The 13,289-nt window shown below is 41.4% G+C and overlaps 1 protein-coding gene across 3 annotated transcripts in view; it reads left to right on the forward strand.

The window, feature by feature from the left end:
• SLIT3 (slit guidance ligand 3) overlaps positions 1 to 13,289 on the forward strand; it is a 471,665-nt gene that overhangs the window by 263,399 nt on the left and 194,977 nt on the right. The gene's annotated exons all lie outside the window — the stretch shown is intronic.

Genomic DNA, 13,289 nt, shown 5'->3' on the forward strand with positions numbered 1-13,289 from the left:
AGTATTATCCTGAACTTGGTATCTGAGCGGATAATTTGCTTATTACTAATAGTAACTTGTTCACTTAAAGACCTTTCCTAGAATAGGTTTTCACAGTATGAAGTGCTGTAAAGCTTTCCCTGTCACCCGAAAGTTAATCCTGCAAAGCTGAGTGTCGGTACTCTGAAAGCACATCATTCTGCTCCGAAATGGAGGGGGCTGAGAAGGACACACGCACCCCTCCGAAATTCCAACTCTCGTCATTCATCCCCCTGAGTTAATGGGAGAGCGGCCGTGCCCCAGAGCACACCTTCCTACAGCAGGGAAGGCCTGCCCAGGCTGCTGCAGAGCTTGCCCTTAAATTACTCGGGATGAAACAGCAAATGGTAGGTGGATAATAAAATAAGCACCTGCCTCAGACGCTGGTGGCACCTGGAGGCTCGGCAGTCACGACGCCGCTTTGGGCTGCCGGGGGCAGGCGGAGCAGCGGGGGCTGGAGCAGCGCTGTGCCGCACACCGCGGGGCTCGGAGCGCATCTCCCAACGCCCAGGACCGATGCTCCAGGGACTCTGCCCGCCCTGCTGACAGCAGCAGCTCAGCTGTCGGAGGGAGCTGCTGGTGGCCGTGTGTGTCACGGCCTCTCTGTCCCCCCGTCCCCAGGCTGGGACCCTGATGTCGGTCCGATGGTCCGTGTTCTGTATTGGGCTAGCACAAGGCTTCTGCAGAGCTCCTTATCTGGGAACGTGTGTTATCAAGAGCGCTGTTTGAATTCTGTAGTAATAGCACTTTTCAGGAAAAGTAATGTGTAACCACTGTAAAATTTTACTTCTCTGTCAGAATGAAAAGTCTGCTGTGTGGTGAAAAAAAGGAAAAAAAAAATTGAACTCCTCTAAAACTAGCGCTGCTTGCTTTTTTTTTTTTTTTTTTTTTTTTTTTTTTTTTTTTTTTTTTTTATGGACTGATTTTCTGTATCTGCAGAGAGTGAATCAGTCCTCCACTGACAGCAGACTGTGCTATAACTTTCACTAAATAGGCTGGACAACAAATGGAGCCCTTTTTTGCAATACACAGAGTTCTGCAGGCTCTGCAGAAGTTGTTAGGAATGCATTCCTTCTCCCTAGGATGTAGTAAATGCTGAATTAGTTTATTTACCTCTCTGTTTTTAATTGGTTACCTCTATGCCAGTTATTTGTGGGTGGAAGAAGATGAAGACATATAAAATAGATCATAATCAGTTCTTTAGTCTATTTTTAATTTTCAGCGCAGACAGTGTTACAGAAAAAAAATCAATATTAATTCTAAAAGATGAGAAAACAGATTGATAGTATCTATTTCTAAACTTAAATTTTACTTGCAGTCAAAAATGTGTTTTATACTTCCAACATAATCTGAATTTTTCCCATGTTTTTCTTCAAAGAAAGTCTGAGAATTTAATCTATCAAAGTAAATTTGCTAAATGCCCCAGAGAATATCATATCTTTAGTTCTAAAACAGTCATAAATGTTAAAATTTAAAGCGATCTGAGCCATCGATGAACATTAACAAGTGAAACCAAATTTCAGCATTTCAGACTCACTGTGTATTTTATGCAGATATATTTTAACATATAAGGCAGTATGTAGAAAATATTCCGTGATTTCTGCAAAAAAAATTCTAATTATCTGTTTGAACAGTTTGCCAGAGTACCAATAATGTATTTCTTCTTTATCTTACTGTAATCTTGTGACCTTTCTGATATTCATTGTTTCCATTCCTGCACTTTTCTCCTCACATGTGGCCTGTCTACAGAATTCTGAATTTTCTATAATTCAGGGCAGAGCCTCGCTCAAAAAATAAACTAAGAATAGTTTCTTCAGAAACACTTTGGCTTCTGGATTGCACGTTTCATTCACCTTGAGCTCCTCAAAAAACATGACTGCAAGGAGCTTGGTGGATGAGAAGGAATGAGAAGGAATTTTGGTGCAGTTATCCTTCAAAACGCAGAGCATGCCATGACCCGTGTGACTTATTTCTTCATACCAACAAGTTGTTTTCATTTACTATTCCCATTTTATTGGTTGGCGTTATAAATATGTTCCTGAACCAAGTGATAGCACAGAGGCAGGGATGGAAACAGGACTGAAGTTTGTGTCTAATTGGAGTGCTTGGCGTGGTGCAGGGAGTTGTGAACTTCAGCTGCAGCTTGAGCAGCCCAGGGTGCGGAATGCGGCTCCCAAGGCAAACGTGCTCCTGATCACTGCTGTGCTCAGCAGCCTCTGAGTTCCAATGCCACAAAAAGTGTCTCTGATTTTATGGCCAGACCTACGTAGACCCTAAAGCAGGTCATGAGTACTACTGCTGACTCTTGAGTTTTGGGTTAAAAGATGCAAAAATGTTGAATGTGAAGTGCTTTGGTGCCTTTTCTTGATTGTCTTTGCCTGTTCAGCAAGTCAAAAATAATGTCTGAGAAATGACCTGCAGAGCTGATGGACTTAAAACATCCCATCCTGGTAGTTCTGCATTGGGGGTTTGTTCATCCTTGCCTCAGATTTTCTGAACAGATTCCCAGAAGAGAGCCCCAGAAGGGCTTGGTTTCCATCTGTTGGTAAAATGGGGGATTTTCTTGTTGACATGATTTCTGTGTCCCCCTTTTTATAAGATGATAAAACATATTTCAGTGGGTTGGTCTTGCATTCTAAAACGTAGAAAAATGTGTGCAACAACTGAAACAGCAATAAAATGTAAATTGGGCATTATTCATAAATGAGTGGCAAAAGTTATTAACTATCTTATGACTTGTTGGCATAGAAATGCACAGAAAAGTTGAAGAAAATTGGTGGGAAACCTTGACTAATTAAAAAATTTTTAGTAGGAGAAGGTATCTGCTCTGCTTAATTTTTTACGTACGTCCTGTGGCAATCTCTGGCAATAACGGTATTATTGAGAAATATCTATTACTTGTAGCTGTAAGTATGATTAAAGGTTATTAAAAAAACCCTCAAAACCAAACCAAAAACCCAGTGTAGTCTTCAAAATGATCAGCTGCTATTCCTTGTGGTATGGCAATATGCTGTTCGTATACTTTGTAGATTAGAAATTAGTCCGTGGTTTAATTTCCAAGTGCCTAGATTTATGAAGGATATGGGATAAAACACATCTCAGGTTCAGAATTTCACCTCCAGTCTCTTAGGACACATGAATAAAAGGAATTAATTTCAAGATGGTTTAACAAGTTCAAACTGGATAAACTGGTAATATTGAGTGCCTGAGCATACTATTGTCAATTAGACTGGGAGGGCTGAACCATTTTTCTCAGTAAGAAACAGAACTCAGTTTAGTAAAAAGCCCATTAATTTATTTGTCATTGTTTTGTCTCTCTGGGGTAACTGGAAAACTGTGCAGTGGCATGGGAGTTGTACTGTGTGGACAGCGCAGAAAGAATTATGAGTCACTGTTGACAACTTAGGTGGAGTATTTTCTGGGTTTTTTATATTGTAAAAGCTGTTTTTCTACTGCTTTATAATGATAGCTAGAGGGTCCAGGGCTTGAACACATTTTGTTCGTTGCATAAGATTTTATCATACCAAGAGCTAATCCTAGGAGGCCCGTGCGTAGTATTCTGTTAAAGAAGGCAAACAAGTTCTTGCTGTACAGAGCTAGAATGATTTGGGGGTTTGTTTGTTGTTAGCCACATTAGTTGTAGGTCTTTCATATCGTATGGCTGAGTCTGAAAATCCTCCCTCCTGAGTTTCTCCTGCTTTTGGAATGAATGAGCACTGGCTGCCGTTGGGTCCGTATCTGTACGCGCTCAGGGATCCACCAGTTCACTTTGTGTGCAAAAATCGTGCCAGTTCATCCACAAGTAGTAACCAAAAAAGTGCAAGTATAGTCATACAGATATTTGTGACTTCAGTTCCAAATGAGCCGTACATTTATTAAGGAGATAATTTCTTCTGATTGCAAAATGTGATAAAGGTTAGGAAAAATGCACCACCTCTCCTTTCCAAAAATCTTAAGGTAATGGGAGAAATTTAAATTGTTCTGTCAGTATTTGTATGCAGAAGCTTTTCTCTCCAAATATTTCTGCCATACTCTTCTTCCTGCTCCATGACAAACCCAGAAAGCCACAAAGCTGCAAGGGCTGTGCCAGTGTTTTCGAGCTCCGATTCAGCCGCGAGCGGTATCCGGTGGGACACAGCCAGTCTGTCACACCAGCCTGGCCTGCAGCTCCACTTCTGTGCATTGTCTGCCACATCCAGGCATTGCAAGCATTTTACCAGTGGGTAAAAACTGGGATTATTCCTGCTATATTAGTTTGGATTCAATATGTTCCTGGTACAAACGATTCTTTCACAAACGGTTTAGTCTGTGCAATGTCGTGGAGGAGTGTGCTTATAATGCACCCTGCCTTTTGTCATAGCAAACTTTTAAGAACTTTTCTGAACATTAATCAATGTTTTGTGCTGCAGCCAGGATTTAATTGTTCCTAGGGTTGCCTCTGTGTGCTGAACACTCAGTTATGTAGTCAGTTTTACTTATTTGCAAAATGCTATTCTGGGCATGTCTTAACTAGATAGAATATTTTTATTTGCTTTCACAACCTGGAGAGACAGGGAGTGAAAGTCATGACATAATTCTAAATATATGAGATGTCATTGCTTAATGAAAGCCTGAAAATGCCACACAAATGTGATTTCCTCCTCTATTTCACTGGAAATTACGATCGGTTGAGGCAATCAGGATTGAATTTGAACTCTGTAAATCATGTTCCTATAACTGATACAAAAATGCCTAAATAAATAATGAAAATGAGAATTGTTTGTCAAATGATGTGCATAGCTGGTTTACTTACTTGAGTACAGTGAAATTTAAATTATTGCAGTTTTTGAGTTATGTTTTTTGTGGTTTGGGTTTTGGATCTTTCTTTGTGTTTGTTTTGTTGGTTTGTTTGGGGTTGTTTTTTTACCCAAGGGTGTATATTAGCTCAAATGTATGCAAATTAATAAAAGCAATTCAAAATCTTTACTTATTTCATCAGTCAACGTGAAAAAATGATACGTGTAATAAAAAGTAATGAAAGGGAGTAACCACTGGCAGTGCATGAGTCATTGAAGTATGTACCTGCTTGGTGAAATTCGGTAAAAAACAAGGAGTTTGGCATTTCTAGGAGTATGCACAGTTTTCTATGTTGAGCTTGTCTCACAGACAATCGAGTAATGCCAGGGAGGTCAACAGTTGGTTTGGCAATGGTTTGCCCAGAGTACAGAGGTATCAGTAGAAAAATGGGAATTTCCCCTTCTTTTCACTCCATTATTGGACTGTCCCTTAGTTTCTTCCTGCCGCCTGTATCACTGTCGGTCTGTAAGGGAAGGAGAGATACTCCCAGAGAACCTGGCTGTGGTTACTACAAGATTTCAGTTACATAAATAGTCAGAGATAAGATTAACTACAGAAATGCCTTTTTTGAGTGAACTTTTAGAAAGTGGAGTGCCTCCCCAGTGGACCCTAGGGAAAGGAGGTGCATAATCAGCGTAACAACTTGATGAGGGAAGATGGGGTGCATACGTGGTTGCTTGATAAGAAATGTTTTTATTTGCTAATGCATGTCCGTGGGAGATCTGGTGTCCCTGCTCAAGATGTGGAAATGAAATCTGAGATAACCTCTGTTGTAGAGCAGATTACAAATGGGAGGTTGCAAGTACGGCATGGTGAAAGGAACACTATCCAGATGGCACCATGGTGACAGGCTTTATATCAAAGAGCAGCCGAGACAAAATAAGAGTGGCTAAGAGAGGGTCTCTGAGAATCACTGATGCCTGTTACAGATGTAATGTAACTCTCTCTTTATGGGGAGAATATATTTGCATAAATTCATTGATCAATGATTTTGCTAATCCTGCCGCATTCCAGGCATGTCCTCTCAAATTGATGAACATTTCTATCAGTCCTTGGTCTGGATGCCTAATTATGTTACATATTTAGAAAGATGGATTTTTCCCTTCCTGGAGCATATGTAGTAGTTGAATGCAGTGCTCATTCTCCTTCCCTGCCCCATTAGGTTGGAGGGTTTTTTCCTTTTAAGAATAGCCTGGAGCCATACAGGCTGCAGAACGTATCAAGATAAGAGCAGTGGCAGGTTAGAATTATTAGTTTCATGAATCACTGACCAGCATGCTTTTTGAGGAAGCCCAGTTTTATGGGTTGTGTCATTTAAGTCTGGTGCTGCAGTCACTGCTCAGAGAGAATCCAAAGTCAAAACTCAGGAGATACAGAGATTTCTGGCAAACCTTCTCTCCCATGATATTAATTGTTTCATTTGCATGCTCTGCTCATCTTGTGACCTGCCCTCCCTCCCCTTTGACTAATATAGTTTCTTCGTCAGTAATATAAAAGATGTAGAACAAGCATTTTGACTGTTGAAAGTCAAATGAATGTGAACGACTTAAACCAGAGGACACTCAGCTGAGTATTTAATGTTGATATGCAGCTCAACACCTTAACCAAGAGCTGAGCTGAAGAGTAGGATGGAGTAAAACTCCTTGCTGCTGAAGTTGAGGTGATGAGACATTTCTGAGGTGGATGAGCAGTCATTGTATGCCGTACTCTGCGTTCATTGTTTCTACGGCTCCCCAGAGCAGCAGGATGATGGTGCTCTGCACATGCATCCAGGAGCTGGCTGTGGTTCTGCTGGCACCAGTGCAGCCCCTGTGGCTGGCAGGAGGCTGCATGTGTGTGCACCAAAGGTTCCTGTGATACCACTGTCAAATATCCCGGGATGTCCTCAGCCCTCCTATGACACTGTCCGGGCTCCAGAGCTGGTGGTGTATGTGGAAACTCCTGCTTCCTCTGGGCTCAGTCACAGCAGAGAAAAATAATCTGTACAAAAAGCCATTTCAAAACACATAACTGTTTCCTTTCTTATTTTCTGTGTGCAACTAAAGGCATTGTTTGTGACCAGTAGGGGTGTAGATGGTTTGTCCTTCTCAGAGGTTGCTTTTGTCCCTCTGCTGTGCTAAGTACAACATAGACAAAGGCTCTGAGCTGTAGCCAGACTTTATTCAAGGGAGGACTCAGAAGCCTGAAAAGAGAGTGTAAAACTATGATGGGAGCTCTGTATACCTGGATTGTTGAGCTCCCAATTGAAGCAAGATGTCAGATATTTTATCCTATATTGTAGCTGCAGGGACCAGGGTATTATGTATTACATATTACTAGCATTATCCAATATTTTTAGCTAGGAAAATGATGTTGTGCCTGTAATACATTAGAAATCAAATCATTAATATGTATATAGTTACCTTGGAATGGCTTGAAAATGAAGTAGGTAACTATATTTGCACCTGAAAAAAAATGCATTGGTAAAATCGGTTTCTGATCTAAAGATCAAATAGTGTCTTTTTTCTTGCTGTTAAGAAGGTTCTGCATATAATGTAGGTATGTGCATGTGTCTGTGTGATGATGAGAGCATTTTAAAATGAAGATTAAATCAAGAAAAATATTTTTTAAAACTTAAAGGAGTAAGATTAATATAAATTAGATTTTATTTATGTAGCTTATGTAGTCCTGGGTTTAAGAAAAAAGAAAATTAAAGAAAGATGGAAGTATAAAATAATGTCAAAGTCATTTGAAGACAAATAATCACAATTTCTATGTTAATTAAGTTATCATAAATGAAGCAATTTCATGTTAACTAGTTCAATATTTTTGAGGCAGAATTACATTTCTTATGTTTCTATTTTGGGGTGAATAATCTGAATGCATTGGTTTTAGTCTTTACTAGTGATGGATGGCTACGCTTGGGACATCTGTACATCCTTAGAAACAAATCCAAAAATGCTGTAAGGCCATCCAGAACCCTTTATTATGATGTACCATGTTGCTGGAGTGTTCTAGAGATACCTGAGAAAATAGCATGGTCAATTGAAAAAGCGTCAATGGCTACATGAAGCTGCTGACAGAAAAGGTGTTCAGTTGTGCCATTAACTATTTTAAAATTGCTTGTGTCCCCCTTGTCTCAGCACTGGCTGGGTTGGTCTGCAAGCACCAGACTGTTGCTCGGAGTGGGGTTTATTTGAGGGTAAAGAGAAGAGGACACAGTGGAAGCCAGGCTGACGGCTGAGCTGGATGGGTGAGGCAGCGCACTCTGGGCAAGGTCTCTGCGCACCACCAGAACCTTGGGCTGTGTGTGACACCAGCAGGGCTTTGTTGGGAGAAGGGAGCGTGGGGCAGCGTCGCTGGTTGATGGCTCTCAGCGCTGGACTTGGCTGCTGCGGTCGATGAGTTGCCGCAATGCAGCATCTCTGCGACGGCGCTTTGGAGGCCGCCAAAGCCCCCGTTGGTGCAGGAGGCGGTTGTGGGCTGGGCGGGCTCTGGGGAGGGGGAGCCCACACTGCAGCACCCACGCTTCCTACTGGCTCCTTGGGCAATTCCAGCGGTGTCTTAAAAGGGTTGGGTCCATCTCGTCTGCGAGACATCCCGTCTTCCCGTCCGCGGGAAGGGCGTTCGGAGCCAGGTGAGGCACTCCAGCTGAAACGGGTAGGACAGACCCTCCACAATGGCAGGTATATTTTCTTTTGGGTGCATGCAGAGATACAGCCATGTGTGGAGAAGAGTTGACTCCTTTTATTTAGCTGCTGCTCACGCTTGTAGAATATTCCTGAACAGATCATGGGTGTGTCGAATTTTTTCTGTGTATGTTTTATTTTGTGCTTTTTCACCGTGTGGACTGGAGGCAAATGATACTGTGAGTATTTGCTATTGAGATTGTTACGGTTTCTTATGCATATTGCGTGAATATATACCTGGTTAGGTATTGCTTCTCATGGGCAGGTGGAGTTGGGGAGAAACGTAAAAATTGGAAAGATAGGCATTTTTAAACACTGACCTTTCTCTTGTGTGATACACACAAGTACTGTCTAATGCCTTATTAAAATGAAATCCTGATGGAAAGCAGATCCCTTTCCAGCTTCACCAAGAAACGCAATTGCCCTTGTCTAGAAACTACAGGTAGTCTTTGTCCTTTTGAAGCATTTCTTTCTTCAATAAATGTAACTCTTCCTTAACAACCGCTCATACATGCAAGTCTAAACTCACAGAATGTGTGTATCACACATTCCCTATTTCATTCGTGTGGGTTTATATTAGCCTGTATTTTAGCCTTAATTTGCAGCATGGATGAATTGCTGATAGGGGTATCACATACTGTTAGAATATAAAATTATTCCACAAATACCTTCTCAGTCTCTTGCACTTCGGGGAGGCAATTTTGGAAGTCAAGGCGAGGTGTTCTGTCTTTAGGAGATTTCCTTGTTGTCCCTCTTCTGCTGTCCAAAGCCAGGAGTTGCCTGCGTGGCTCTGTGCCGCACCATGGCCATTGTCCTCTCACTGGAGCTATGGAAGATCTCTTCCTGCTGCTGTCTCCCAGTGGGAATGCCAATGGCCTTGGGAGCTGAGGGGCAGCTGAGACACTGAAGTCAGAGTGGCTGCTCTGGTCAGACAATGAGGGGCATTATTTTGTCTGCAGCACCTGCTGGTCCTTCTGTTGGGGGAAAATTGAGCCCAGGGATTCTAGCAGCCTCCTCTCCATGGATTCCCATCGCCGCCTCTCACGAGGCATTGGTAGAGCCTTTGACACCAACACTGGCTAAGCTGCCAGCAGTGCCATGGCACTGTGGGCTGGTGGGTGGCTCGTCCCCCTCTGTCCCCAGCGGGCAGCGCGGCCCCGCAGTCAGTCCGCAGGCTGCCGCATTGCGGCACTGGGGCGGCCACGGCTGCCACAGACCATCCCAGGGAGGCTGAGCATTGCCACAGAGCACCAGCACTGCATGCAGAATCCATTTTTGTCACTTTCCCTACCTCAGAAAAGGCAACTAATTTCTGTCTGCTGCCCAGAATGGCTTTTCTGTTGTTGGTGTGTTACTGGGAGGAGTACAGAAGGCTGTGCCCGTTGTGAGAATACAGGCTGGTACCATGAGGCTGTAGCATTAAGGCTGCAGTGTACTCAGGACAGGACAAATTAAAACATGGCTTTGAAGAATCATACTGTTCCTTTCTGATCCAATGTTAATCAATTTCTTTAAAATGTCTTTTGGTGAAGTCCTGTAAGGAAATAGTAACACTCAGCTGCCTGGATGCTGAAACATTTTACTTTGGAAATCTCCATCATTAAAAGCCATCAGCCTGAACAAATGATCAAAGTTGCTTGCTCCTTTCAAATTTTGGAGTCAAACTGTGTTAGTTTGAATTGGTTTGTGTTTATAAAGCTGTTTCAGCTTCAGAAAGGATTAACTTGAAACAACTCTTCAGGCAAGGACCTGAGAAACTGCTTTATTTTGCTGAGGAGCTGATGCAACAAATGTAAGGTTTGTATAATCGGACTTCATGTTGTTGATTATTTTTCATCTTTTCCATAAATTCACTCTGGTAGGCTTTCAGACCTCTCTATGTGTTGAGAACCCAGTCCTGTTTCCAGTGATTTTGGCAGGAGCAGCGCAAAATCCATAAACCACAATTCCTGACATGCATGCAGTTAGGTGACACCAGAAGTCACGTTTGGTATGAGATCTCTGTATAACAAAAAAAACCCCAAAACCATCTCTTCTTAACACTGAATTTATACTAAAGTGAAATAATTGTATTGTAAATTTTCAAATGAATCTACAAAACAAAATTTAGGGGAGTTTAAATGGAATGCAATTGTATTTTTTAGGTTCCTGTGAAAATTTTTGCCTTAATAAATAGATTTCAGGACTAGATTAACTCCCTGCTGAAATGAGCAGTGGGATTTGCTCTGACTTCAGCAAAAGTTGGTCTGGGTGCTATGACAATTGGACTCGTTCCCAGTGGTTCTAGGCAATAATATCAGCTCTGAAATTCGGTACCATAGAGAAACATCAAAACCACCCTAATGATGCAAAAGATTAACACAGTGTTCTCAGAAATACTTTTGTTTCTTTCAGTCCAAATCAAAATTCTGGATGTAATTGGGACTTAGAGCCACAGCAGGCATTCCTAATACAGTGAACTGAAAATTGTGTAGCCTTTGGGTAAAGACCTGAGAAAATGTCTTGATTAAAAAAAAGAAAAAAAAAGGGAAAGCCAACGTTTCGTTTGCTATTTTTGAGTTGAGAAGAAAAACTCATTGGAGAATTCTTCATTCAAAAATAAAGCAGTGGCAGAATAATTTCAGCCTGCATTCTCTTGTCTTTGCACCATCGCTTTTATATTTTAATTCAGGCTGAATGGAATTTGTATTTTCTGCCTAGAATTAAAGTGCCATGTAAAAGATTGAAAAGCTGATTGAAACTTCTCTAAAAAGCTTTTTCAACTCTCACGAGGCATAAATGTTAGAAAGAATTGGGAGATGCAACTGGTACATGTATTTTGTACAGCTGATAGAGGTGATTTGATTGTGTAGGAAAATAGAAATGTCTTTCTGTGCACAGAAAGAGCAACTTCCTCTAGGGGAAGCAACAAGACATTTCATCTAAGACCATGTGAATGACATTCTTGATTTAACATCTAACAAAGTACACAATCTAAATTTGTACCCACTTTCTCTGTATGAATTTATTATGTTTTCTTTTACCTTATCCTGTTCTCTGCTTTATCTTGTTCTGGAATATTTTATTTATTTGGGTGTTGGTGTAAGTAAGTAAATTCAGGCATAATGATATGTATGTGCATATCTAACATAAGTTCAATGGCTAAAGGTAACACCAGAAAGCTTTGGCCATACATCACCAAAACCCTTAATTTTGCTCATGCTTGATTTTTTCCTGGCCTCTTGCCCATTTCCACTGATGCCTAGTCCCAGTCTCTTTAGCTGGATAGCTTACCCAACATTTTCTTGCTGCAAGTCCTTTTTTTTTTCCCTCTCCCCTGCTCTCAGCCTCAGCTCCTGAGTTTGCCCATCCCAGAGACTCCAGCCAAGGCACAGCCAGACTCCAGGAAGAATTAATGCAGTAATTACAGGATTTAAGTTAATATGCCCTAAAGTTATCACTGTGGGCAAATGTGAGCATCCTTGCCAGGTTCTTGCCAGGTGACAAAACAGGCATTTTAAACAAATAATCTGTTATTATTATAATAACTCAGTTTCCCTAAAGCCTAATGTTTTTGAAAGAAATCTCACTCCTTCAAGGAAAAAAAAAATCTGCCTTAAACATCTGGCCTTTATAATAAGCTTAACTAGTTAAAATCTGACAGTTATGTGCAAATTAAAATTAGCCACAGAATGGGAAGAACCAGACAATTGTAGCAGTAAACACTGTCGGCAGTTTTGTGCATAATAAGTAAATGTGCTAAGCTCATTTACTTTATTTTTTCCATACATGTCGAAAACAAAGATTTTCTTTCCTCTGTATCCTTGAGATGTTCGTATTTCTGATGTCAGCTTCCCAAGTTAACGGTGCTGGAGCCTCTCGCGTTGCTGTGATGAGAACATTTGTGAACACATTGTCAAAAGACTAATACTAGAACAGAAACCACAAATTGGCAACCAGTTATTTTTATTTCAGTGCCTTCTCCGTGTCACCTGGAGACTATTTAGACCATTATTTGCCTGGGATAACGTTGTGTTTAAAAATAGCGCTTGTCTGGTGCCAACTCATTTTAGAGTTGGGTACAAATATTGAGACAAACCCCCAGCTGTTCCTGCTTGTGCTGCTAATTTGAGGTGTCAGCTCAGAGCTCTGCTGCTCCATGTCAGTGAATAAGGCCCCTTGTGAGATCATTATGTTTTCTAACAGTGCCGAGTAACGGATTAATCAGTGCAGCATCAGTTGCTTCCATTATCTGCCCACATGGTAGTTGTGGGCTTTAACTTAAACAGTCTGTGGTGAGATCAAGGAATTGAGTACAAGAGGCACTCGGGGCTCGCCACAACTCAGAGGAGATGCAGTTGAGCTCTGGGCATTGACTAACAAGCAAACCTTGGATGCCTTGAAAGTGGAGGGTGACTGCGCTCACTGCTGGGGGATGGAGTGCCAAAGCTACTTATCAGAGGCCGTAAGAAACAGTAAATATTTAATTCAATGCAGATTCCTCCTGACCTGTGTGAAAAATTGCTCTTTGCAGCTATTGGAAATATGGCTCCTTTTGCTCTGCAATCTGAAAGTTAATTACAGACGTTAATTATGGCAGCGCATGAAACTCAAGTCTTGGGTTTATTTCTAAATATAGATTTAGGTTCACCTTTTGGAATTGCTGCTTTTAGTTTTATTGGGTGCTGTATGAGGGCTGGAGGGAGTCAGAAGTTGTCATCTGCTGTCCCTCCCTGGAATCAAATCCAATGCCATTCCTGACAGGGATTCATTTAGTATTTTGTGACA

Source organism: Sylvia atricapilla, chromosome 14, assembly GCF_009819655.1.
Source record: "Sylvia atricapilla isolate bSylAtr1 chromosome 14, bSylAtr1.pri, whole genome shotgun sequence".
Classification (NCBI taxonomy): Eukaryota; Metazoa; Chordata; class Aves; order Passeriformes; family Sylviidae; genus Sylvia; species Sylvia atricapilla.